Genomic DNA, 26231 nt, shown 5'->3' on the forward strand with positions numbered 1-26231 from the left:
TCTAACATGTTTTGTGTATGTATAAAAGTCTGCTTTTTCTCCTCTTGAACCACTGAAAACTAAGCTTATTTTTCAAGTAACAACACTTGACTTTGCAAAACACTAGCTGTGCGTTTATCTTGAAAGTCAACTTCCTACAAGCTTTACCCCTTTGGAAAGAACAGAATTCACAAAAGAATGAGAGATTCAGACTGGGAAAGCCATGTTTTTCTATATTAATAAGTCTGCTTTTTACCCTCTAGAACCACTTAAAACTAATCTTATTCACCAAATAACAGCCATTCACTTTGCAAATCCCTAGCTGTGTGTTTATCTTCAATGTCATTTTCCTGCAAGCTTTTCTCGTATGGAACGAACAGAATTCGCCAAAGAATGAGAGATTGAGACAGGGAAAAGCTTTTTCAGTCTATATAGAAAAGTATGCTTTTTACCTTCTTGGACCACTTAAAACTGAGCTTATTGGCCAAGTAACAGCAATTCACTTTGCAAAACACTAGCTGTGTGTTTATCTTCAAAGTCAACTTCCTCCAAACTTTTCCCGATTGGAAAGAACACGATTCCTCTACGAATGTGTGATTCAGACTGGGAAAAACACGTTTTGTGTATATGTAAAAGTCTGCTTTATCTCCTCTTGAACCATTGAAAACTAAGCTTATTTTCCAAGTTACAGCACTTCACTTTGCAAAACACTAGCTGTGCGTTTATCTTGAAAGTCAACTTCCTACTAGTTTTACCCCCTTGGAAAGAACAGAGTTCGCCAAAGAATGAGAGATTCAGACTGGCAAACCCATGTTTGACTATATTGAAAAGTCTGCTTTTTAGCCTGTAGAACCACTTAAAAATAAGCTTATTCGCCGAATAACAGAAATTCTCTTTGCAAAACACAAGCTGTGTGTTTAACTTGAAAGTCAACTTCCTACAAGCTTTTCCTGCTAGGAACGAACAGAATTCGCCAAAGAATGTTTGATTCAGACTGGGAAAACCTTGTTTTGTCTATCTTGAAAAGTCTGCTTTTTACTCTCTAGAACCACTTAAAACTAATCTTATTCACCAAGTAACACCTTTCCCTTTGCAAATCACTAGCTGTGTGTTTATCTTCAAAGTCATGTTCCTACAAGCTTTTCCCGCTTCGAAGGAACAGAATTCGCCTGAGAATGTGTGAGTCAGACAGGGAAACGCACTTTTTTTCTATATAGAAAAGTCTGCTTTTTATCTTCTAGGACCATTTAAAACAAAGCTTATAGGCCAAGTAACAGCAATTCAATTTGCAAATCACTAATTGTGTGTTTATCTTCAAAGTTAACTTCCTACTAGCTTTTCCTGCTTGGTTGGAACAGAATTCACCAAAGAATGAGAGATTGAGACTGGGAAAACCTTCTTTAGTCTATATAGAATAGAATGCTTTTTACCATCTAGAACTACTTAAAACTAAGCTTAATCGCCAAGTAAGAACAATTCGCTTTGCAAAACACTCACTGGGTGTTTATCTTCAAAGTCAACTTCCTACAAGCTTTTCCTGCTGGAAGGAACAGAATTCTCCAGGGAATGTTCGATTCAGACTGGGAAACCCATGTTTTGTCAATATTGAAAAGTGTCCTTTTTACCCTCTAGAACCACTTAAAACTAAGCTTATTCGCCAAGTAACAGCCATTCACTTTGCAAATCAGTAGCTTTGTGTTCAGCTTCAAAGTCAAGTTCCTACAAGCTTTTCCCGCTTGGAAGGAACAGAATTCGCCAAAGAATAAGATATTGAGACTGGGAAAAGCTTTTTTACTCTATATAAAAAAGTACGCTTTTTATCATCTAGAATTACGTAAAACTAAGCTTAATCGCCAAGTAAGGACAATTCAGTTTTTAAAACATTAGATGTGTTTTTATGTTCAAAGCCAACTTCCTACAAACTTTTTCCGCTTGAAACAAGCACGATTCGCCTAAGAATGTGTGATTCAGACTGGGAAAAGCATGTTTTGTCTATATAGAAAAGTATGCTTTTTACCTTCTAGGACCACTCAATAATAAGCTTAATCGCCAAGTAAGAACAATTCACTTTGTAAAACACTATCTGTGTGTTTATCTTCAAAGTCAACTTCCTGCAAACTTTTCCCGCTTGGAACGAACATGATTAGCCAAAGAATGAGAGATTCTGACTGGGAAAACCAGGTAATGTCTATATTGAAAAGTCTGCTTTTTACCCTCTAGAGCCACTTAAAACTAAGCATATTCACCAAATAACATGATTCAATTTGCAAATCAATAGGTCTCTGTTTATCTTCAAAGTCAAATTCCTACAAGCTTTTCCCACTTGGATGGAACAGAGTTCGCCGAAGAATGTTTGATTCAGACTGCGAAAGGCATGATTTGTCTATATAGAAAAGTATGCTTTTTAACCCTCTAGAACCACTTAAAATTAAGCTTATTGGCCACGTAACAGCAATTCACTTTGCAAAACACTAGCTGTGCGTTTATCTACAAAGTCAACTTCCTACAAGCTTTACCCGATTGGAAGGAACAGAATTCGCCAAAGAATGAAAGATTAAGAATGGGAAACCCATGTTTTGGCTATATTGAAATCCTGCTTCTTACCCTCTAGAACCACTTAAAACTAAGCTTATTCGCCTAGTAACAGCAATTCCCTTTGCAAAACACTAGCTGTGTGTTTATCTTCAATGTCAAGTTCCTACAAGCTTTACCCGCTTGGAACGAACAGAATTCGCCAAAGAGTGAGAGATTGAGACTGGGAAAAGCTTTTTTAGACTATATAGATAAGTCTGCTTTTTACCATCTAGAACTACTTAAAACTAAGCTTAGCCTCCAAGTAAGAACAATTCACTTTGTAAAACACTAGCTGTGTGTTTATATTCAAAGTCAACTTCCTACAAACATTTTCCGCTTGGACCAAACACGATTCGCCTAAGAATGTGTGATTCAGTCTTGGAAATGCATGTTTTGTCTATATAGAAAAGTATGCTTTTTGCCTTCTAGGACCACTGAATACTAAGCTTAATCGTCACATAAGAACGATTCACTTTGTAAAACACTAGCTGCGTGTTTTTCTTCAAAGTCACCTTCCTACAAACCTTTCCCGCTTGGAACGGACACGATTCGCCAAAGAATGTGTGGTTCAGACTGGGAAAGGCATGTTTTGGCTTACATTAAAGTCTGCTTTTTCGCCTCTAGAACCACTGACAACTAAGCTTATTGGCCAAGTAACAGTAATTCACTTTGCAAAACACTAGCTGTGTGTTTATATTCAAAGTCAACTTCCTATTTGTTTTTCCCCGCTTTGAATGAACAGTTTTCGCCAAAGAATGAGAGATTCAGACTGGGAAAACCAGGTTATGTCTATATTGAAAAGTCTGCTTTTTACCCTCTAGAGCCACTTGAAACTAAGCATATTGGCCAAATAACACCATTCAATATGCAAATCACTAGCTCTGTTTTTATCTTCAAAGTCAAATTCCTACAAGCTTTTACCACTTGGATGGAACACAATTCGCCTAAGAATGTGCGAATCAGACTGCGAAAGGCATGTTTTATCTATATAGAAAAGTATGCTTTTTACCATCTAGAACCACTTAAAATTAAGCTTATTGGCCAAGTAACAGCAATTCGCTTTGTAAACTAGCTGTGCGTTTATCTTCAAAGTCAACTTCCTACAAGCTTTACCCAATTGGAAGGAACAGAATTCTCCAAAGAATGAGAGACTTATACTGGGAAAAGTTTTTTTTTTTTTTTGTCTATATAGAAAAGTATGCTTTTTACCATCTAGAACTTCTTAAAACTAAGCTTAATCCCCAAGTAAGAACAATTCACTTTGTAAAACACTAGCTGTGTGTATATCTTCAAAGTCAACTTCCTCCAAACTTTTCCCGATTGGAACGAACACGATTCCTCTAACACGTTTTGTGTATGTATAAAAGTCTGCTTTTTCTCCTCTTGAACCACTGAAAACTAAGCTTATTTTTCAAGTAACAACACTTGACTTTGCAAAACACTAGCTGTGCGTTTATCTTGAAAGTCAACTTCCTACAAGCTTTACCCCTTTGGAAAGAACAGAATTCACAAAAGAATGAGAGATTCAGACTGGGAAAGCCATGTTTTTCTATATTAATAAGTCTGCTTTTTACCCTCTAGAACCACTTAAAACTAATCTTATTCACCAAATAACAGCCATTCACTTTGCAAATCCCTAGCTGTGTGTTTATCTTCAATGTCATTTTCCTGCAAGCTTTTCTCGTATGGAACGAACAGAATTCGCCAAAGAATGAGAGATTGAGACAGGGAAAAGCTTTTTCAGTCTATATAGAAAAGTATGCTTTTTACCTTCTTGGACCACTTAAAACTGAGCTTATTGGCCAAGTAACAGCAATTCACTTTGCAAAACACTAGCTGTGTGTTTATCTTCAAAGTCAACTTCCTCCAAACTTTTCCCGATTGGAAAGAACACGATTCCTCTACGAATGTGTGATTCAGACTGGGAAAAACACGTTTTGTGTATATGTAAAAGTCTGCTTTATCTCCTCTTGAACCATTGAAAACTAAGCTTATTTTCCAAGTTACAGCACTTCACTTTGCAAAACACTAGCTGTGCGTTTATCTTGAAAGTCAACTTCCTACTAGTTTTACCCCCTTGGAAAGAACAGAGTTCGCCAAAGAATGAGAGATTCAGACTGGCAAACCCATGTTTGACTATATTGAAAAGTCTGCTTTTTAGCCTGTAGAACCACTTAAAAATAAGCTTATTCGCCGAATAACAGAAATTCTCTTTGCAAAACACAAGCTGTGTGTTTAACTTGAAAGTCAACTTCCTACAAGCTTTTCCTGCTAGGAACGAACAGAATTCGCCAAAGAATGTTTGATTCAGACTGGGAAAACCTTGTTTTGTCTATCTTGAAAAGTCTGCTTTTTACTCTCTAGAACCACTTAAAACTAATCTTATTCACCAAGTAACACCTTTCCCTTTGCAAATCACTAGCTGTGTGTTTATCTTCAAAGTCATGTTCCTACAAGCTTTTCCCGCTTCGAAGGAACAGAATTCGCCTGAGAATGTGTGAGTCAGACAGGGAAACGCACTTTTTTTCTATATAGAAAAGTCTGCTTTTTATCTTCTAGGACCATTTAAAACAAAGCTTATAGGCCAAGTAACAGCAATTCAATTTGCAAATCACTAATTGTGTGTTTATCTTCAAAGTTAACTTCCTACTAGCTTTTCCTGCTTGGTTGGAACAGAATTCACCAAAGAATGAGAGATTGAGACTGGGAAAACCTTCTTTAGTCTATATAGAATAGAATGCTTTTTACCATCTAGAACTACTTAAAACTAAGCTTAATCGCCAAGTAAGAACAATTCGCTTTGCAAAACACTCACTGGGTGTTTATCTTCAAAGTCAACTTCCTACAAGCTTTTCCTGCTGGAAGGAACAGAATTCTCCAGGGAATGTTCGATTCAGACTGGGAAACCCATGTTTTGTCAATATTGAAAAGTGTCCTTTTTACCCTCTAGAACCACTTAAAACTAAGCTTATTCGCCAAGTAACAGCCATTCACTTTGCAAATCAGTAGCTTTGTGTTCAGCTTCAAAGTCAAGTTCCTACAAGCTTTTCCCGCTTGGAAGGAACAGAATTCGCCAAAGAATAAGATATTGAGACTGGGAAAAGCTTTTTTACTCTATATAAAAAAGTACGCTTTTTATCATCTAGAATTACGTAAAACTAAGCTTAATCGCCAAGTAAGGACAATTCAGTTTTTAAAACATTAGATGTGTTTTTATGTTCAAAGCCAACTTCCTACAAACTTTTTCCGCTTGAAACAAGCACGATTCGCCTAAGAATGTGTGATTCAGACTGGGAAAAGCATGTTTTGTCTATATAGAAAAGTATGCTTTTTACCTTCTAGGACCACTCAATAATAAGCTTAATCGCCAAGCAAGAACAATTCACTTTGTAAAACACTATCTGTGTGTTTATCTTCAAAGTCAACTTCCTGCAAACTTTTCCCGCTTGGAACGAACATGATTAGCCAAAGAATGAGAGATTCTGACTGGGAAAACCAGGTAATGTCTATATTGAAAAGTCTGCTTTTTACCCTCTAGAGCCACTTAAAACTAAGCATATTCACCAAATAACATGATTCAATTTGCAAATCAATAGGTCTCTGTTTATCTTCAAAGTCAAATTCCTACAAGCTTTTCCCACTTGGATGGAACAGAGTTCGCCGAAGAATGTTTGATTCAGACTGCGAAAGGCATGATTTGTCTATATAGAAAAGTATGCTTTTTAACCCTCTAGAACCACTTAAAATTAAGCTTATTGGCCACGTAACAGCAATTCACTTTGCAAAACACTAGCTGTGCGTTTATCTACAAAGTCAACTTCCTACAAGCTTTACCCGATTGGAAGGAACAGAATTCGCCAAAGAATGAAAGATTAAGAATGGGAAACCCATGTTTTGGCTATATTGAAATCCTGCTTCTTACCCTCTAGAACCACTTAAAACTAAGCTTATTCGCCTAGTAACAGCAATTCCCTTTGCAAAACACTAGCTGTGTGTTTATCTTCAATGTCAAGTTCCTACAAGCTTTACCCGCTTGGAACGAACAGAATTCGCCAAAGAGTGAGAGATTGAGACTGGGAAAAGCTTTTTTAGACTATATAGATAAGTCTGCTTTTTACCATCTAGAACTACTTAAAACTAAGCTTAGCCTCCAAGTAAGAACAATTCACTTTGTAAAACACTAGCTGTGTGTTTATATTCAAAGTCAACTTCCTACAAACATTTTCCGCTTGGACCAAACACGATTCGCCTAAGAATGTGTGATTCAGTCTTGGAAATGCATGTTTTGTCTATATAGAAAAGTATGCTTTTTGCCTTCTAGGACCACTGAATACTAAGCTTAATCGTCACATAAGAACGATTCACTTTGTAAAACACTAGCTGCGTGTTTTTCTTCAAAGTCACCTTCCTACAAACCTTTCCCGCTTGGAACGGACACGATTCGCCAAAGAATGTGTGGTTCAGACTGGGAAAGGCATGTTTTGGCTTACATTAAAGTCTGCTTTTTCGCCTCAGAACCACTGACAACTAAGCTTATTGGCCAAGTAACAGTAATTCACTTTGCAAAACACTAGCTGTGTGTTTATATTCAAAGTCAACTTCCTATTTGTTTTTCCCGCTTTGAATGAACAGTTTTCGCCAAAGAATGAGAGATTCAGACTGGGAAAACCAGGTTATGTCTATATTGAAAAGTCTGCTTTTTACCCTCTAGAGCCACTTGAAACTAAGCATATTGGCCAAATAACACCATTCAATATGCAAATCACTAGCTCTGTTTTTATCTTCAAAGTCAAATTCCTACAAGCTTTTACCACTTGGATGGAACACAATTCGCCTAAGAATGTGCGAATCAGACTGCGAAAGGCATGTTTTATCTATATAGAAAAGTATGCTTTTTACCATCTAGAACCACTTAAAATTAAGCTTATTGGCCAAGTAACAGCAATTCGCTTTGTAAACTAGCTGTGCGTTTATCTTCAAAGTCAACTTCCTACAAGCTTTACCCAATTGGAAGGAACAGAATTCTCCAAAGAATGAGAGACTTATACTGGGAAAAGTTTTTTTTTTTTTTTGTCTATATAGAAAAGTATGCTTTTTACCATCTAGAACTTCTTAAAACTAAGCTTAATCCCCAAGTAAGAACAATTCACTTTGTAAAACACTAGCTGTGTGTATATCTTCAAAGTCAACTCCCTCCAAACTTTTCCCGATTGGAACGAACACGATTCCTCTAACACGTTTTGTGTATGTATAAAAGTCTGCTTTTTCTCCTCTTGAACCACTGAAAACTAAGCTTATTTTTCAAGTAACAACACTTGACTTTGCAAAACACTAGCTGTGCGTTTATCTTGAAAGTCAACTTCCTACAAGCTTTACCCCTTTGGAAAGAACAGAATTCACAAAAGAATGAGAGATTCAGACTGGGAAAGCCATGTTTTTCTATATTAATAAGTCTGCTTTTTACCCTCTAGAACCACTTAAAACTAATCTTATTCACCAAATAACAGCCATTCACTTTGCAAATCCCTAGCTGTGTGTTTATCTTCAATGTCATTTTCCTGCAAGCTTTTCTCGTATGGAACGAACAGAATTCGCCAAAGAATGAGAGATTGAGACAGGGAAAAGCTTTTTCAGTCTATATAGAAAAGTATGCTTTTTACCTTCTTGGACCACTTAAAACTGAGCTTATTGGCCAAGTAACAGCAATTCACTTTGCAAAACACTAGCTGTGTGTTTATCTTCAAAGTCAACTTCCTCCAAACTTTTCCCGATTGGAAAGAACACGATTCCTCTACGAATGTGTGATTCAGACTGGGAAAAACACGTTTTGTGTATATGTAAAAGTCTGCTTTATCTCCTCTTGAACCATTGAAAACTAAGCTTATTTTCCAAGTTACAGCACTTCACTTTGCAAAACACTAGCTGTGCGTTTATCTTGAAAGTCAACTTCCTACTAGTTTTACCCCCTTGGAAAGAACAGAGTTCGCCAAAGAATGAGAGATTCAGACTGGCAAACCCATGTTTGACTATATTGATAAGTCTGCTTTTTAGCCTGTAGAACCACTTAAAAATAAGCTTATTCGCCGAATAACAGAAATTCTCTTTGCAAAACACAAGCTGTGTGTTTAACTTGAAAGTCAACTTCCTACAAGCTTTTCCTGCTAGGAACGAGCAGAATTCGCCAAAGAATGTTTGATTCAGACTGGGAAAACCTTGTTTTGTCTATCTTGAAAAGTCTGCTTTTTACTCTCTAGAACCACTTAAAACTAATCTTATTCACCAAGTAACACCTTTCCCTTTGCAAATCACTAGCTGTGTGTTTATCTTCAAAGTCATGTTCCTACAAGCTTTTCCCGCTTCGAAGGAACAGAATTCGCCTGAGAATGTGTGAGTCAGACAGGGAAACGCACTTTTTTTCTATATAGAAAAGTCTGCTTTTTATCTTCTAGGACCATTTAAAACAAAGCTTATAGGCCAAGTAACAGCAATTCAATTTGCAAATCACTAATTGTGTGTTTATCTTCAAAGTTAACTTCCTACTAGCTTTTCCTGCTTGGTTGGAACAGAATTCACCAAAGAATGAGAGATTGAGACTGGGAAAACCTTCTTTAGTCTATATAGAATAGAATGCTTTTTACCATCTAGAACTACTTAAAACTAAGCTTAATCGCCAAGTAAGAACAATTCGCTTTGCAAAACACTCACTGGGTGTTTATCTTCAAAGTCAACTTCCTACAAGCTTTTCCTGCTGGAAGGAACAGAATTCTCCAGGGAATGTTCGATTCAGACTGGGAAACCCATGTTTTGTCAATATTGAAAAGTGTCCTTTTTACCCTCTAGAACCACTTAAAACTAAGCTTATTCGCCAAGTAACAGCCATTCACTTTGCAAATCAGTAGCTTTGTGTTCAGGTTCAAAGTCAAGTTCCTACAAGCTTTTCCCGCTTGGAAGGAACAGAATTCGCCAAAGAATAAGATATTGAGACTGGGAAAAGCTTTTTTACTCTATATAAAAAAGTACGCTTTTTATCATCTAGAATTACGTAAAACTAAGCTTAATCGCCAAGTAAGGACAATTCAGTTTTTAAAACATTAGATGTGTTTTTATGTTCAAAGCCAACTTCCTACAAACTTTTTCCGCTTGAAACAAGCACGATTCGCCTAAGAATGTGTGATTCAGACTGGGAAAAGCATGTTTTGTCTATATAGAAAAGTATGCTTTTTACCTTCTAGGACCACTCAATAATAAGCTTAATCGCCAAGTAAGAACAATTCACTTTGTAAAACACTATCTGTGTGTTTATCTTCAACATGATTAGCCAAAGAATGAGAGATTCTGACTGGGAAAACCAGGTAATGTCTATATTGAAAAGTCTGCTTTTTACCCTCTAGAGCCACTTAAAACTAAGCATATTCACCAAATAACATGATTCAATTTGCAAATCAATAGGTCTCTGATTATCTTCAAAGTCAAATTCCTACAAGCTTTTCCCACTTGGATGGAACAGAGTTCGCCGAACAATGTTTGATTCAGACTGCGAAAGGCATGATTTGTCTATATAGAAAAGTATGCTTTTTACCCTCTAGAATCACTTAAAATTAAGCTTATTGGCCACGTAACAGCAATTCACTTTGCAAAACACTAGCTGTGCGTTTATCTACAAAGTCAACTTCCTACAAGCTTTACCCGATTGGAAGGAACAGAATTCGCCAAAGAATGAAAGATTAAGAATGGGAAACCCATGTTTTGGCTATATTGAAATCCTGCTTCTTACCCTCTAGAACCACTTAAAACTAAGCTTATTCACCTAGTAACAGCAATTCCCTTTGCAAAACACTAGCTGTGTGTTTATCTTCAATGTCAAGTTCCTACAAGCTTTACCCGCTTGGAACGAACAGAATTCGCCAAAGAGTGAGAGATTGAGACTGGGAAAAGCTTTTTTAGACTATATAGATAAGTCTGCTTTTTACCATCTAGAACTACTTAAAACTAAGCTTAGCCTCCAAGTAAGAACAATTCACTTTTTAAAACACTAGCTGTGTGTTTATATTCAAAGTCAACTTCCTACAAACATTTTTTGCTTGGACCAAACACGATTCGCCTAAGAATGTGTGATTCAGTCTTGGAAATGCATGTTTTGTCTATATAGAAAAGTATGCTTTTTGCCTTCTAGGACCACTGAATACTAAGCTTAATCGTCACATAAGAACGATTCACTTTGTAAAACACTAGCTGCGTGTTTTTCTTCAAAGTCACCTTCCTACAAACCTTTCCCGCTTGGAACGGACACGATTCGCCAAAGAATGTGTGGTTCAGACTGGGAAAGGCATGTTTTGGCTTACATTAAAGTCTGCTTTTTTGCCTCTAGAACCACTGACAACTAAGCTTATTGGCCAAGTAACAGTAATTCACTTTGCAAAACACTAGCTGTGTGTTTATATTCAAAGTCAACTTCCTATATGTTTTTCCCGCTTTGAATGAACAGTTTTCGCCAAAGAATGAGAGATTCAGACTGGAAAAACCAAGTTATGTCTATATTGAAAAGTCTGCTTTTTACCCTCTAGAGCCACTTGAAACTAAGCATATTGGCCAAATAACACCATTCAATATGCAAATCACTAGCTCTGTTTTTATCTTCAAAGTCAAATTCCTACAAGCTTTTACCACTTGGATGGAACACAATTCGCCTAAGAATGTGCGAATCAGACTGCGAAAGGCATGTTTTATCTATATAGAAAAGTATGCTTTTTACCATCTAGAACCACTTAAAATTAAGCTTATTGGCCAAGTAACAGCAATTCGCTTTGTAAACTAGCTGTGCGTTTATCTTCAAAGTCAACTTCCTACAAGCTTTACCCAATTGGAAGGAACAGAATTCTCCAAAGAATGAGAGACTTATACTGGGAAAAGTTTTTTTTTTTTTTGTCTATATAGAAAAGTATGCTTTTTACCATCTAGAACTTCTTAAAACTAAGCTTAATCCCCAAGTAAGAACAATTCACTTTGTAAAACACTAGCTGTGTGTATATCTTCAAAGTCAACTTCCTCCAAACTTTTCCCGATTGGAACGAACACGATTCCTCTAACACGTTTTGTGTATGTATAAAAGTCTGCTTTTTCTCCTCTTGAACCACTGAAAACTAAGCTTATTTTTCAAGTAACAACACTTGACTTTGCAAAACACTAGCTGTGCGTTTATCTTGAAAGTCAACTTCCTACAAGCTTTACCCCTTTGGAAAGAACAGAATTCACAAAAGAATGAGAGATTCAGACTGGGAAAGCCATGTTTTTCTATATTAATAAGTCTGCTTTTTACCCTCTAGAACCACTTAAAACTAATCTTATTCACCAAATAACAGCCATTCACTTTGCAAATCCCTAGCTGTGTGTTTATCTTCAATGTCATTTTCCTGCAAGCTTTTCTCGTATGGAACGAACAGAATTCGCCAAAGAATGAGAGATTGAGACAGGGAAAAGCTTTTTCAGTCTATATAGAAAAGTATGCTTTTTACCTTCTTGGACCACTTAAAACTGAGCTTATTGGCCAAGTAACAGCAATTCACTTTGCAAAACACTAGCTGTGTGTTTATCTTCAAAGTCAACTTCCTCCAAACTTTTCCCGATTGGAAAGAACACGATTCCTCTACGAATGTGTGATTCAGACTGGGAAAAACACGTTTTGTGTATATGTAAAAGTCTGCTTTATCTCCTCTTGAACCATTGAAAACTAAGCTTATTTTCCAAGTTACAGCACTTCACTTTGCAAAACACTAGCTGTGCGTTTATCTTGAAAGTCAACTTCCTACTAGTTTTACCCCCTTGGAAAGAACAGAGTTCGCCAAAGAATGAGAGATTCAGACTGGCAAACCCATGTTTGACTATATTGAAAAGTCTGCTTTTTAGCCTGTAGAACCACTTAAAAATAAGCTTATTCGCCGAATAACAGAAATTCTCTTTGCAAAACACAAGCTGTGTGTTTAACTTGAAAGTCAACTTCCTACATGCTTTTCCTGCTAGGAACGAACAGAATTCGCCAAAGAATGTTTGATTCAGACTGGGAAAACCTTGTTTTGTCTATCTTGAAAAGTCTGCTTTTTACTCTCTAGAACCACTTAAAACTAATCTTATTCACCAAGTAACACCTTTCCCTTTGCAAATCACTAGCTGTGTGTTTATCTTCAAAGTCATGTTCCTACAAGCTTTTCCCGCTTCGAAGGAACAGAATTCGCCTGAGAATGTGTGAGTCAGACAGGGAAACGCACTTTTTTTCTATATAGAAAAGTCTGCTTTTTATCTTCTAGGACCATTTAAAACAAAGCTTATAGGCCAAGTAACAGCAATTCAATTTGCAAATCACTAATTGTGTGTTTATCTTCAAAGTTAACTTCCTACTAGCTTTTCCTGCTTGGTTGGAACAGAATTCACCAAAGAATGAGAGATTGAGACTGGGAAAACCTTCTTTAGTCTATATAGAATAGAATGCTTTTTACCATCTAGAACTACTTAAAACTAAGCTTAATCGCCAAGTAAGAACAATTCGCTTTGCAAAACACTCACTGGGTGTTTATCTTCAAAGTCAACTTCCTACAAGCTTTTCCTGCTGGAAGGAACAGAATTCTCCAGGGAATGTTCGATTCAGACTGGGAAACCCATGTTTTGTCAATATTGAAAAGTGTCCTTTTTACCCTCTAGAACCACTTAAAACTAAGCTTATTCGCCAAGTAACAGCCATTCACTTTGCAAATCAGTAGCTTTGTGTTCAGCTTCAAAGTCAAGTTCCTACAAGCTTTTCCCGCTTGGAAGGAACAGAATTCGCCAAAGAATAAGATATTGAGACTGGGAAAAGCTTTTTTACTCTATATAAAAAAGTACGCTTTTTATCATCTAGAATTACGTAAAACTAAGCTTAATCGCCAAGTAAGGACAATTCAGTTTTTAAAACATTAGATGTGTTTTTATGTTCAAAGCCAACTTCCTACAAACTTTTTCCGCTTGAAACAAGCACGATTCGCCTAAGAATGTGTGATTCAGACTGGGAAAAGCATGTTTTGTCTATATAGAAAAGTATGCTTTTTACCTTCTAGGACCACTCAATAATAAGCTTAATCGCCAAGTAAGAACAATTCACTTTGTAAAACACTATCTGTGTGTTTATCTTCAAAGTCAACTTCCTGCAAACTTTTCCCGCTTGGAACGAACATGATTAGCCAAAGAATGAGAGATTCTGACTGGGAAAACCAGGTAATGTCTATATTGAAAAGTCTGCTTTTTACCCTCTAGAGCCACTTAAAACTAAGCATATTCACCAAATAACATGATTCAATTTGCAAATCAATAGGTCTCTGATTATCTTCAAAGTCAAATTCCTACAAGCTTTTCCCACTTGGATGGAACAGAGTTCGCTGAAGAATGTTTGATTCAGACTGCGAAAGGCATGATTTGTCTATATAGAAAAGTATGCTTTTTACCCTCTAGAATCACTTAAAATTAAGCTTTTTGGCCACGTAACAGCAATTCACTTTGCAAAACACTAGCTGTGCGTTTATCTACAAAGTCAACTTCCTACAAGCTTTACCCGATTGGAAGGAACAGAATTCGCCAAAGAATGAAAGATTAAGAATGGGAAACCCATGTTTTGGCTATATTGAAATCCTGCTTCTTACCCTCTAGAACCACTTAAAACTAAGCTTATTCACCTAGTAACAGCAATTCCCTTTGCAAAACACTAGCTGTGTGTTTATCTTCAATGTCAAGTTCCTACAAGCTTTACCCGCTTGGAACGAACAGAATTCGCCAAAGAGTGAGAGATTGAGACTGGGAAAAGCTTTTTTAGACTATATAGATAAGTCTGCTTTTTACCATCTAGAACTACTTAAAACTAAGCTTAGCCTCCAAGTAAGAACAATTCACTTTGTAAAACACTAGCTGTGTGTTTATATTCAAAGTCAACTTCCTACAAACATTTTTTGCTTGGACCAAACACGATTCGCCTAAGAATGTGTGATTCAGTCTTGGAAATGCATGTTTTGTCTATATAGAAAAGTATGCTTTTTGCCTTCTAGGACCACTGAATACTAAGCTTAATCGTCACATAAGAACGATTCACTTTGTAAAACACTAGCTGCGTGTTTTTCTTCAAAGTCACCTTCCTACAAACCTTTCCCGCTTGGAACGGACACGATTCGCCAAAGAATGTGTGGTTCAGACTGGGAAAGGCATGTTTTGGCTTACATTAAAGTCTGCTTTTTTGCCTCTAGAACCACTGACAACTAAGCTTATTGGCCAAGTAACAGTAATTCACTTTGCAAAACACTAGCTGTGTGTTTATATTCAAAGTCAACTTCCTATATGTTTTTCCCGCTTTGAATGAACAGTTTTCGCCAAAGAATGAGAGATTCAGACTGGAAAAACCAAGTTATGTCTATATTGAAAAGTCTGCTTTTTACCCTCTAGAGCCACTTGAAACTAAGCATATTGGCCAAATAACACCATTCAATATGCAAATCACTAGCTCTGTTTTTATCTTCAAAGTCAAATTCCTACAAGCTTTTACCACTTGGATGGAACACAATTCGCCTAAGAATGTGCGAATCAGACTGCGAAAGGCATGTTTTATCTATATAGAAAAGTATGCTTTTTACCATCTAGAACCACTTAAAATTAAGCTTATTGGCCAAGTAACAGCAATTCGCTTTGTAAACTAGCTGTGCGTTTATCTTCAAAGTCAACTTCCTACAAGCTTTACCCAATTGGAAGGAACAGAATTCTCCAAAGAATGAGAGACTTATACTGGGAAAAGTTTTTTTTTTTTTTTTGTCTATATAGAAAAGTATGCTTTTTACCACCTAGAACTTCTTAAAACTAAGCTTAATCCCCAAGTAAGAACAATTCACTTTGTAAAACACTAGCTGTGTGTATATCTTCAAAGTCAACTTCCTCCAAACTTTTCCCGATTGGAACGAACACGATTCCTCTAACACGTTTTGTGTATGTATAAAAGTCTGCTTTTTCTCCTCTTGAACCACTGAAAACTAAGCTTATTTTTCAAGTAACAACACTTGACTTTGCAAAACACTAGCTGTGCGTTTATCTTGAAAGTCAACTTCCTACAAGCTTTACCCCTTTGGAAAGAACAGAATTCACAAAAGAATGAGAGATTCAGACTGGGAAAGCCATGTTTTTCTATATTAATAAGTCTGCTTTTTACCCTCTAGAACCACTTAAAACTAATCTTATTCACCAAATAACAGCCATTCACTTTGCAAATCCCTAGCTGTGTGTTTATCTTCAATGTCATTTTCCTGCAAGCTTTTCTCGTATGGAACGAACAGAATTCGCCAAAGAATGAGAGATTGAGACAGGGAAAAGCTTTTTCAGTCTATATAGAAAAGTATGCTTTTTACCTTCTAGGACCACTTAAAACTGAGCTTATTGGCCAAGTAACAGCAATTCACTTTGCAAAACACTAGCTGTGTGTTTATCTTCAAAGTCAACTTCCTCCAAACTTTTCCCGATTGGAAAGAACACGATTCCTCTACGAATGTGTGATTCAGACTGGGAAAAACACGTTTTGTGTATATGTAAAAGTCTGCTTTATCTCCTCTTGAACCATTGAAAACTAAGCTTATTTTCCAAGTTACAGCACTTCACTTTGCAAAACACTAGCTGTGCGTTTATCTTGAAAGTCAACTTCCTACTAGTTTTACCCCCTTGGAAAGAACAGAGTTCGCCAAAGAATGAGAGATTCAGACTGGCAAACCCATGTTTGACTATATTGAAAAGTCTGCTTTTTAGCCTGTAGAACCACTTAAAAATAAGCTTATTCGCCGAATAACAGAAATTCTCTTTGCAAAACACAAGCTGTGTGTTTAACTTGAAAGTCAACTTCCTACAAGCTTTTCCTGCTAGGAACGAACAGAATTCGCCAAAGAATGTTTGATTCAGACTGGGAAAACCTTGTTTTGTCTATCTTGAAAAGTCTGCTTTTTACTCTCTAGAACCACTTAAAACTAATCTTATTCACCAAGTAACACCTTTCCCTTTGCAAATCACTAGCTGTGTGTTTATCTTCAAAGTCATGTTCCTACAAGCTTTTCCCGCTTCGAAGGAACAGAATTCGCCTGAGAATGTGTGAGTCAGACAGGGAAACGCACTTTTTTTCTATATAGAAAAGTCTGCTTTTTATCATCTAGGACCATTTAAAACAAAGCTTATAGGCCAAGTAACAGCAATTCAATTTGCAAATCACTAATTGTGTGTTTATCTTCAAAGTTAACTTCCTACTAGCTTTTCCTGCTTGGTTGGAACAGAATTCACCAAAGAATGAGAGATTGAGACTGGGAAAACCTTCTTTAGTCTATATAGAATAGAATGCTTTTTACCATCTAGAACTACTTAAAACTAAGCTTAATCGCCAAGTAAGAACAATTCGCTTTGCAAAACACTCACTGGGTGTTTATCTTCAAAGTCAACTTCCTACAAGCTTTTCCTGCTGGAAGGAACAGAATTCTCCAGGGAATGTTCGATTCAGACTGGGAAACCCATGTTTTGTCAATATTGAAAAGTGTCCTTTTTACCCTCTAGAACCACTTAAAACTAAGCTTATTCGCCAAGTAACAGCCATTCACTTTGCAAATCAGTAGCTTTGTGTTCAGCTTCAAAGTCAAGTTCCTACAAGCTTTTCCCGCTTGGAAGGAACAGAATTCGCCAAAGAATAAGATATTGAGACTGGGAAAAGCTTTTTTACTCTATATAAAAAAGTACGCTTTTTATCATCTAGAATTACGTAAAACTAAGCTTAATCGCCAAGTAAGGACAATTCAGTTTTTAAAACATTAGATGTGTTTTTATGTTCAAAGCCAACTTCCTACAAACTTTTTCCGCTTGAAACAAGAACGATTCGCCTAAGAATGTGTGATTCAGACTGGGAAAAGCATGTTTTGTCTATATAGAAAAGTATGCTTTTTACCTTCTAGGACCACTCAATAATAAGCTTAATCGCCAAGTAAGAACAATTCACTTTGTAAAACACTATCTGTGTGTTTATCTTCAAAGTCAACTTCCTGCAAACTTTTCCCGCTTGGAACGAACATGATTAGCCAAAGAATGAGAGATTCTGACTGGGAAAACCAGGTAATGTCTATATTGAAAAGTCTGCTTTTTACCGTCTAGAGCCAATTAAAACTAAGCATATTCACCAAATAACATGATTCAATTTGCAAATCAATAGGTCTCTGATTATCTTCAAAGTCAAATTCCTACAAGCTTTTCCCACTTGGATGGAACAGAGTTCGCCGAAGAATGTTTGATTCAGACTGCGAAAGGCATGATTTGTCTATATAGAAAAGTATGCTTTTTACCCTCTAGAATCACTTAAAATTAAGCTTTTTGGCCACGTAACAGCAATTCACTTTGCAAAACACTAGCTGTGCGTTTATCTACAAAGTCAACTTCCTACAAGCTTTACCCGATTGGAAGGAACAGAATTCGCCAAAGAATGAAAGATTAAGAATGGGAAACCCATGTTTTGGCTATATTGAAATCCTGCTTCTTACCCTCTAGAACCACTTAAAACTAAGCTTATTCACCTAGTAACAGCAATTCCCTTTGCAAAACACTAGCTGTGTGTTTATCTTCAATGTCAAGTTCCTACAAGGTTTACCCGCTTGGAACGAACAGAATTCGCCAAAGAGTGAGAGATTGAGACTGGGAAAAGCTTTTTTAGACTATATAGATAAGTCTGCTTTTTACCATCTAGAACTACTTAAAACTAAGCTTAGCCTCCAAGTAAGAACAATTCACTTTGTAAAACACTAGCTGTGTGTTTATATTCAAAGTCAACTTCCTACAAACATTTTTTGCTTGGACCAAACACGATTCGCCTAAGAATGTGTGATTCAGTCTTGGAAATGCATGTTTTGTCTATATAGAAAAGTATGCTTTTTGCCTTCTAGGACCACTGAATACTAAGCTTAATCGTCACATAAGAACGATTCACTTTGTAAAACACTAGCTGCGTGTTTTTCTTCAAAGTCACCTTCCTACAAACCTTTCCCGCTTGGAACGGACACGATTCGCCAAAGAATGTGTGGTTCAGACTGGGAAAGGCATGTTTTGGCTTACATTAAAGTCTGCTTTTTTGCCTCTAGAACCACTGACAACTAAGCTTATTGGCCAAGTAACAGTAATTCACTTTGCAAAACACTAGCTGTGTGTTTATATTCAAAGTCAACTTCCTATATGTTTTTCCCGCTTTGAATGAACAGTTTTCGCCAAAGAATGAGAGATTCAGACTGGAAAAACCAAGTTATGTCTATATTGAAAAGTCTGCTTTTTACCCTCTAGAGCCACTTGAAACTAAGCATATTGGCCAAATAACACCATTCAATATGCAAATCACTAGCTCTGTTTTTATCTTCAAAGTCAAATTCCTACAAGCTTTTACCACTTGGATGGAACACAATTCGCCTAAGAATGTGCGAATCAGACTGCGAAAGGCATGTTTTATCTATATAGAAAAGTATGCTTTTTACCATCTAGAACCACTTAAAATTAAGCTTATTGGCCAAGTAACAGCAATTCTCTTTGTAAACTAGCTGTGCGTTTATCTTCAAAGTCAACTTCCTACAAGCTTTACCCAATTGGAAGGAACAGAATTCTCCAAAGAATGAGAGACTTATACTGGGAAAAGTTTTTTTTTTTTTTGTCTATATAGAAAAGTATGCTTTTTACCATCTAGAACTTCTTAAAACTAAGCTTAATCCCCAAGTAAGAACAATTCACTTTGTAAAACACTAGCTGTGTGTATATCTTCAACGTCAACTTCCTCCAAACTTTTCCCGATTGGAACGAACACGATTCCTCTAACACGTTTTGTGTATGTATAAAAGTCTGCTTTTTCTCCTCTTGAACCACTGAAAACTAAGCTTATTTTTCAAGTAACAACACTTGACTTTGCAAAACACTAGCTGTGCGTTTATCTTGAAAGTCAACTTCCTACAAGCTTTACCCCTTTGGAAAGAACAGAATTCACAAAAGAATGAGAGATTCAGACTGGGAAAGCCATGTTTTTCTATATTAATAAGTCTGCTTTTTACCCTCTAGAACCACTTAAAACTAATCTTATTCACCATATAACAGCCATTCACTTTGCAAATCCCTAGCTGTGTGTTTATCTTCAATGTCATTTTCCTGCAAGCTTTTCTCGTATGGAACGAACAGAATTCGCCAAAGAATGAGAGATTGAGACAGGGAAAAGCTTTTTCAGTCTATATAGAAAAGTATGCTTTTTACCTTCTAGGACCACTTAAAACTGAGCTTATTGGCCAAGTAACAGCAATTCACTTTGCAAAACACTAGCTGTGTGTTTATCTTCAAAGTCAACTTCCTCCAAACTTTTCCCGATTGGAAAGAACACGATTCCTCTACGAATGTGTGATTCAGACTGGGAAAAACACGTTTTGTGTATATGTAAAAGTCTGCTTTATCTCCTCTTGAACCATTGAAAACTAAGCTTATTTTCCAAGTTACAGCACTTCACTTTGCAAAACACTAGCTGTGCGTTTATCTTGAAAGTCAACTTCCTACTAGTTTTACCCCCTTGGAAAGAACAGAGTTCGCCAAAGAATGAGAGATTCAGACTGGCAAACCCATGTTTGACTATATTGAAAAGTCTGCTTTTTAGCCTGTAGAACCACTTAAAAATAAGCTTATTCGCCGAATAACAGAAATTCTCTTTGCAAAACACAAGCTGTGTGTTTAACTTGAAAGTCAACTTCCTACAAGCTTTTCCCGCTAGGAACGAACAGAATTCGCCAAAGAATGTTTGATTCAGACTGGGAAAACCTTGTTTTGTCTATCTTGAAAAGTCTGCTTTTTACTCTCTAGAACCACTTAAAACTAATCTTATTCACCAAGTAACACCTTTCCCTTTGCAAATCACTAGCTGTGTGTTTATCTTCAAAGTCATGTTCCTACAAGCTTTTCCCGCTTCGAAGGAACAGAATTCGCCTGAGAATGTGTGAGTCAGACAGGGAAACGCACTTTTTTTCTATATAGAAATGTCTGCTTTTTATCTTCTAGGACCATTTAAAACAAAGCTTATAGGCCAAGTAACAGCAATTCAATTTGCAAATCACTAATTGTGTGTTTATCTTCAAAGTTAACTTCCTACTAGCTTTTCCTGCTTGGTTGGAACAGAATTCACCAAAGAATGAGAGATTGAGACTGGGAAAACCTTCTTTAGTCTATATAGAATAGAATGCTTTTTACCATCTAGAACTACTTAAAACTAAGCTTAATCGCCAAGTAAGAACAATTCGCTTTGCAAAACACTCACTGGGTGTTTATCTTCAAAGTCAACTTCCTACAAGCTTTTCCTGCTGGAAGGAACAGAATTCTCCAGGGAATGTTTGATTCAGACTGGGAAACCCATGTTTTGTCAATATTGAAAAGTGTCCTTTTTACCCTCTCGAACCACTTAAAACTAAGCTTATTCGCCAAGTAACAGCCATTCACTTTGCAAATCAGTAGCTTTGTGTTCAGCTTCAAAGTCAAGTTCCTACAAGCTTTTCCCGCTTGGAAGGAACAGAATTCGCCAAAGAATAAGATATTGAGACTGGGAAAAGCTTTTTTACTCTATATAAAAAAGTACGCTTTTTATCATCTAGAATTACGTAAAACTAAGCTTAATCGCCAAGTAAGGACAATTCAGTTTTTAAAACATTAGATGTGTTTTTATGTTCAAAGCCAACTTCCTACAAACTTTTTCCGCTTGAAACAAGCACGATTCGCCTAAGAATGTGTGATTCAGACTGGGAAAAGCATGTTTTGTCTATATAGAAAAGTATGCTTTTTACCTTCTAGGACCACTCAATAATAAGCTTAATCGCCAAGTAAGAACAATTCCCTTTGTAAAACACTATCTGTGTGTTTATCTTCAAAGTCAACTTCCTGCAAACTTTTCCCGCTTGGAACGAACATGATTAGCCAAAGAATGAGAGATTCTGACTGGGAAAACCAGGTAATGTCTATATTGAAAAGTCTGCTTTTTACCGTCTAGAGCCAATTAAAACTAAGCATATTCACCAAATAACATGATTCAATTTGCAAATCAATAGGTCTCTGATTATCTTCAAAGTCAAATTCCTACAAGCTTTTCCCACTTGGATGGAACAGAGTTCGCCGAAGAATGTTTGATTCAGACTGCGAAAGGCATGATTTGTCTATATAGAAAAGTATGCTTTTTACCCTCTAGAATCACTTAAAATTAAGCTTTTTGGCCACGTAACAGCAATTCACTTTGCAAAACACTAGCTGTGCGTTTATCTACAAAGTCAACTTCCTACAAGCTTTACCCGATTGGAAGGAACAGAATTCGCCAAAGAATGAAAGATTAAGAATGGGAAACCCATGTTTTGGCTATATTGAAATCCTGCTTCTTACCCTCTAGAACCACTTAAAACTAAGCTTATTCACCTAGTAACAGCAATTCCCTTTGCAAAACACTAGCTGTGTGTTTATCTTCAATGTCAAGTTCCTACAAGGTTTACCCGCTTGGAACGAACAGAATTCGCCAAAGAGTGAGAGATTGAGACTGGGAAAAGCTTTTTTAGACTATATAGATAAGTCTGCTTTTTACCATCTAGAACTACTTAAAACTAAGCTTAGTCTCCAAGTAAGAACAATTCACTTTGTAAAACACTAGCTGTGTGTTTATATTCAAAGTCAACTTCCTACAAACATTTTCCGCTTGGACCAAACACGATTCGCCTAAGAATGTGTGATTCAGTCTTGGAAATGAATGTTTTGTCTATATAGAAAAGTATGCTTTTTGCCTTCTAGGACCACTGAATACTAAGCTTAATCGTCACATAAGAACGATTCACTTTGTAAAACACTAGCTGCGTGTTTTTCTTCAAAGTCACCTTCCTACAAACCTTTCCCGCTTGGAACGGACACGATTCGCCAAAGAATGTGTGGTTCAGACTGGGAAAGGCATGTTTTGGCTTACATTAAAGTCTGCTTTTTCGCCTCTAGAACCACTGACAACTAAGCTTATTGGCCAATTAACAGTAATTCACTTTGCAAAACACTAGCTGTGTGTTTATATTCAAAGTCAACTTCCTATATGTTTTTCCCGCTTTGAATGAACAGTTTTCGCCAAAGAATGAGAGATTCAGCCTGGGAAAACCAGGTTATGTCTATATTGAAAAGTCTGCTTTTTACCCTCTAGAGCCACTTGAAACTAAGCATATTGGCCAAATAACACCATTCAATATGCAAATCACTAGCTCTGTTTTTATCTTCAAAGTCAAATTCCTACAAGCTTTTACCACTTGGATGGAACACAATTCGCCTAAGAATGTGCGAATCAGACTGCGAAAGGCATGTTTTATCTATATAGAAAAGTATGCTTTTTACCATCTAGAACCACTTAAAATTAAGCTTATTGGCCAAGTAACAGCAATTCTCTTTGTAAACTAGCTGTGCGTTTATCTTCAAAGTCAACTTCCTACAAGCTTTACCCAATTGGAAGGAACAGAATTCTCCAAAGAATGAGAGACTTATACTGGGAAAAGTTTTTTTTTTTTTTTGTCTATATAGAAAAGTATGCTTTTTACCATCTAGAACTTCTTAAAACTAAGCTTAATCCCCAAGTAAGAACAATTCACTTTGTAAAACACTAGCTGTGTGTATATCTTCAAAGTCAACTTCCTCCAAACTTTTCCCGATTGGAACGAACACGATTCCTCTAACACGTTTTGTGTATGTATAAAAGTCTGCTTTTTCTCCTCTTGAACCACTGAAAACTAAGCTTATTTTTCAAGTAACAACACTTGACTTTGCAAAACACTAGCTGTGCGTTTATCTTGAAAGTCAACTTCCTACAAGCTTTACCCCTTTGGAAAGAACAGAATTCACAAAAGAATGAGAGATTCAGACTGGGAAAGCCATGTTTTTCTATATTAATAAGTCTGCTTTTTACCCTCTAGAACCACTTAAAACTAATCTTATTCACCAAATAACAGCCATTCACTTTGCAAATCCCTAGCTGTGTGTTTATCTTCAATGTCATTTTCCTGCAAGCTTTTCTCGTATGGAACGAACAGAATTCGCCAAAGAATGAGAGATTGAGACAGGGAAAAGCTTTTTCAGTCTATATAGAAAAGTATGCTTTTTACCTTCTAGGACCACTTAAAACTGAGCTTATTGGCCAAGTAACAGCAATTCACTTTGCAAAACATAGCTGTGTGTTTATCTTCAAAGTCAACTTCCTCCAAACTTTTCCCGATTGGAAAGAACACGATTCCTCTACGAATGTGTGATTCAGACTGGGAAAAACACGTTTTGTGTATATGTAAAAGTCTGCTTTATCTCCTCTTGAACCATTGAAAACTAAGCTTATTTTCCAAGTTACAGCACTTCACTTTGCAAAACACTAGCTGTGCGTTTATCTTGAAAGTCAACTTCCTACTAGTTTTACCCCCTTGGAAAGAACAGAGTTCGCCAAAGAATGAGAGATTCAGACTGGCAAACCCATGTTTGACTATATTGAAAAGTCTGCTTTTTAGCCTGTAGAACCACTTAAAAATAAGCTTATTCGCCGAATAACAGAAATTCTCTTTGCAAAACACAAGCTGTGTGTTTAACTTGAAAGTCAACTTCCTACAAGCTTTTCCTGCTAGGAACGAACAGAATTCGCCAAAGAATGTTTGATTCAGACTGGGAAAACCTTGTTTTGTCTATCTTGAAAAGTCTGCTTTTTACTCTCTAGAACCACTTAAAACTAATCTTATTCACCAAGTAACACCTTTCCCTTTGCAAATCACTAGCTGTGTGTTTATCTTCAAAGTCATGTTCCTACAAGCTTTTCCCGCTTCGAAGGAACAGAATTCGCCTGAGAATGTGTGAGTCAGACAGGGAAACGCACTTTTTTTCTATATAGAAAAGTCTGCTTTTTATCTTCTAGGACCATTTAAAACAGAGCTTATAGGCCAAGTAACAGCAATTCAATTTGCAAATCACTAATTGTGTGTTTATCTTCAAAGTTAACTTCCTACTAGCTTTTCCTGCTTGGTTGGAACAGAATTCACCAAAGAATGAGAGATTGAGACTGGGAAAACCTTCTTTAGTCTATATAGAATAGAATGCTTTTTACCATCTAGAACTACTTAAAACTAAGCTTAATCGCCAAGTAAGAACAATTCGCTTTGCAAAACACTCACTGGGTGTTTATCTTCAAAGTCAACTTCCTACAAGCTTTTCCTGCTGGAAGGAACAGAATTCTCCAGGGAATGTTCGATTCAGACTGGGAAACCCATGTTTTGTCAATATTGAAAAGTGTCCTTTTTACCCTCTAGAACCACTTAAAACTAAGCTTATTCGCCAAGTAACAGCCATTCACTTTGCAAATCAGTAGCTTTGTGTTCAGCTTCAAAGTCAAGTTCCTACAAGCTTTTCCCGCTTGGAAGGAACAGAATTCGCCAAAGAATAAGATATTGAGACTGGGAAAAGCTTTTTTACTCTATATAAAAAAGTACGCTTTTTATCATCTAGAATTACGTAAAACTAAGCTTAATCGCCAAGTAAGGACAATTCAGTTTTTAAAACATTAGATGTGTTTTTATGTTCAAAGCCAACTTCCTACAAACTTTTTCCGCTTGAAACAAGCACGATTCGCCTAAGAATGTGTGATTCAGACTGGGAAAAGCATGTTTTGTCTATATAGAAAAGTATGCTTTTTACCTTCTAGGACCACTCAATAATAAGCTTAATCGCCAAGTAAGAACAATTCACTTTGTAAAACACTATCTGTGTGTTTATCTTCAAAGTCAACTTCCTGCAAACTTTTCCCGCTTGGAACGAACATGATTAGCCAAAGAATGAGAGATTCTGACTGGGAAAACCAGGTAATGTCTATATTGAAAAGTCTGCTTTTTACCCTCTAGAGCCACTTAAAACTAAGCATATTCACCAAATAACATGATTCAATTTGCAAATCAATAGGTCTCTGATTATCTTCAAAGTCAAATTCCTACAAGCTTTTCCCACTTGGATGGAACAGAGTTCGCTGAAGAATGTTTGATTCAGACTGCGAAAGGCATGATTTGTCTATATAGAAAAGTATGCTTTTTACCCTCTAGAATCACTTAAAATTAAGCTTTTTGGCCACGTAACAGCAATTCACTTTGCAAAACACTAGCTGTGCGTTTATCTACAAAGTCAACTTCCTACAAGCTTTACCCGATTGGAAGGAACAGAATTCGCCAAAGAATGAAAGATTAAGAATGGGAAACCCATGTTTTGGCTATATTGAAATCCTGCTTCTTACCCTCTAGAACCACTTAAAACTAAGCTTATTCACCTAGTAACAGCAATTCCCTTTGCAAAACACTAGCTGTGTGTTTATCTTCAATGTCAAGTTCCTACAAGCTTTACCCGCTTGGAACGAACAGAATTCGCCAAAGAGTGAGAGATTGAGACTGGGAAAAGCTTTTTTAGACTATATAGATAAGTCTGCTTTTTACCATCTAGAACTACTTAAAACTAAGCTTAGCCTCCAAGTAAGAACAATTCACTTTGTAAAACACTAGCTGTGTGTTTATATTCAAAGTCAACTTCCTACAAACATTTTTTGCTTGGACCAAACACGATTCGCCTAAGAATGTGTGATTCAG

Source organism: Rattus norvegicus, chromosome Y (genome assembly GCF_036323735.1).
Source record: "Rattus norvegicus strain BN/NHsdMcwi chromosome Y, GRCr8, whole genome shotgun sequence".
NCBI classification, from domain to species: domain Eukaryota; kingdom Metazoa; phylum Chordata; class Mammalia; order Rodentia; family Muridae; genus Rattus; species Rattus norvegicus.